Source organism: Equus przewalskii, chromosome 13, assembly GCF_037783145.1.
Source record: "Equus przewalskii isolate Varuska chromosome 13, EquPr2, whole genome shotgun sequence".
Classification (NCBI taxonomy): Eukaryota; Metazoa; Chordata; class Mammalia; order Perissodactyla; family Equidae; genus Equus; species Equus przewalskii.
Genome location: NC_091843.1, coordinates 52,654,460 through 52,657,185, shown reverse-complemented (window position 1 = coordinate 52,657,185; position 2,726 = coordinate 52,654,460).

Here is a 2,726-nt window from a genome sequence, read left to right as displayed (position 1 = left end):
TATGCAACATCATTCCCATACTTCTTCCTGGCTAACACTCATTTTGTTCCAGTATTGGTGGCCAGGGGCTTTTGGAAGGGCTGGCCTTTCCTGGCACCGGGGGTGAATTTTGATTAGTTTAAGAAGGTAACCGAGGTGTAGCAGGATGCTAAGTACTTTTTTTTTCCATGAGTTTCATGATTTCACTCAGGTTCTAAAACTGAGGACAAAGAGTGTGCAGGGACAATATATTCTGAAGAGAGGTTGTAGATCACCTACGAAGAATTTCAAATGACTGGTATTGAAGACAAATCCGGTGACTCTGAATCCATACTCACATCAACAGTACGTGAGAAGAAATAAGGATACGTTCAGAGAGAAGATTTATTGAAGTGTATTAGTCTTCTAGGGCTACCATAACTATAGAGCACAGACTAGGTGGCTTAAGCAACAGGATTTTCTTTTCTCATAGTTCTGGAGGCTAAAAGTCCAAGATAAAGGTGCTAGCAGCGTTGATTTGGGGTGAGGTCTCTCTTCCTGGCTTGTAGATGGCTGCCTTCCTGCTGTCTCTCCACATGGCCTTTTCTCTCTGTGCATGTGGAGAGAGAAAGCTCTCTGGTGTCTTTTCCTCTTCTTGGGACACCAATATTATTAGATTAGGACCCCCTCCCCCCCATGACCTCATTTAACCTTAATTACCTTCCCAAAGTCCCCATCTCCAAATACCATCAAATTGGGGGTTAGGGCTTTAAATTATGAATTTGGGGAGGACAGAAGTTAGCCCATAACAGGAGGGTTACTGGAGGTGTACTTATGCTCACCTCAAGCTGGGTGAGTAGAGGACTTGAGCAAACTACTCACAGAGCATGGGGGTGTATTCCAGGAGGAGAAATGGAGCTATAAAAGTCACAGAGGCCCTATGCAGCCAAGCGATCAACACAGAGTACAGGGAGATAGATCCTGTGAGAACCTAATATGGTCCCCCTTGATTTGGGAAGCCAGGGACTTCAGGTGAGAGTCTCATTGGAGCTACCAGTAAAGTGAATAGAAAAGGTTTCAGTGGATACAAGTTGTTTCCGGTTGAATCAATCAATCAATCTATCTATCTATCTATCAATCATCTATCTATATATCTATACCTTACTTTGGTGACATCATTGACTATTGGTAGTGAAGGACCCTGGCACTCATATCTGTAAGTATACCTGATTTAGTTCTGGGAAATGTCTTTTTAAAGACAGAATCTAATAGAGAAAACATAAAAGAAAATTCTGACAGCCCTGGGCACACAAAAACGTAAAACTCTGAAAGTCAGTATCAATGATGAATCATATGCAATATGAAATTGCAACATAAGAAAACCAAAAGGTTAGTATCTTTAATAAACCTTCCTTGAAATGTTCGAAAGACAGCCAAAGTTGATTCACAAAAGAAGAAATATAAGAAAGCAATAAATATATGAAAATATGTTTAAACTTAGGAGTAAGCATTTTCTACTCTGCAGGTGGGAGTACAAATTGGTCAAACCAATTTAGCAATGGGTATCAAAATATGTCTTCTTTGATCCAGTATCTCCAATAATAGCATTTTGTCCAAAACAAATGATTGGAGATGCATGCAAAGAAATCTCTGAAGGAATGTTCATACTTGTTATTTATATTGATGGAAAATTAGAAACAACTTATATTTCCACAAAATATTTACGTGGTGAAATACTATGCAGCTGTTAACAATCATATTTTAATGAGCTGGGAATAGTCTTGTGATATAATGTTGTTAAAAAATAAAAGGACACACATAGAACACAAAAAGCACTACCCATAAGAGAGAAAAGTAGTAAATTGGACTTCATCAAAATCAAGACATTACTCTCACTCTCCTTAAAATAAAAGTTGTTAGAAAAATAAAAAGGCAAACCATAGACTGGGAGAAAATAACCACAATACATATATCTGACAATTGCTACAACTCAATAATGAAAAGAAAACCAACTTAATAAAAAATAGGCAAAAGACTTGACACTTCTTAAAAGAAGATCTAGGAATGGCCAATACACACCTGAGAAGGGGCTCTACATCAGTAGTCATCAGGGAAATGCAAGTTATAACCACAATGAGATGCCACTATACACCCACTGGAGTGGCTAAAATTAAAATGAATGATAATGCCAAATACTGACAAAGATATAGAACTAGTAGAACTCTCATACACTGTTGGTAAGAGTATAAAATTGTACAACTATTTTGGAAAACTGACAGTTGCTTATAAAGCTAAATATATACCTCCTCTATGATCCAGCAACTCCATTCCTAAAAATTACTGAAGAGAAACAAAATCATATGTCTACAAAAAGACATGTACAAGAATATTCTTAGAAACTTTACTCATAATAACCCAAAACTGGAAGCATAGCAAATGCTCACCAACAGGAAAATGGATGAACAACTTGTGATATGTATCCATAAAATAGAATATTATTCAACAGTAAAAGGAAATGATCTACTGATAAAAGCAACAAACTGGATGAATCTCAAAAATACTAAATTGAGCAAAAGAATTCAGACACAAAAAGAACATAAGTATGAGTCCATATATGTGAATTTCAAGAGCTGGCAAAATAAATCTATGGTGATAGAGATGGGAATAATGATTGTCTCTGTGTGGGAAGGGCAATAGACTTGGAAAGAGTATGAGGAAACTTTCAGAATGATGGAATCGTTCTCTTGATTGAAGTGGAGATTATATGG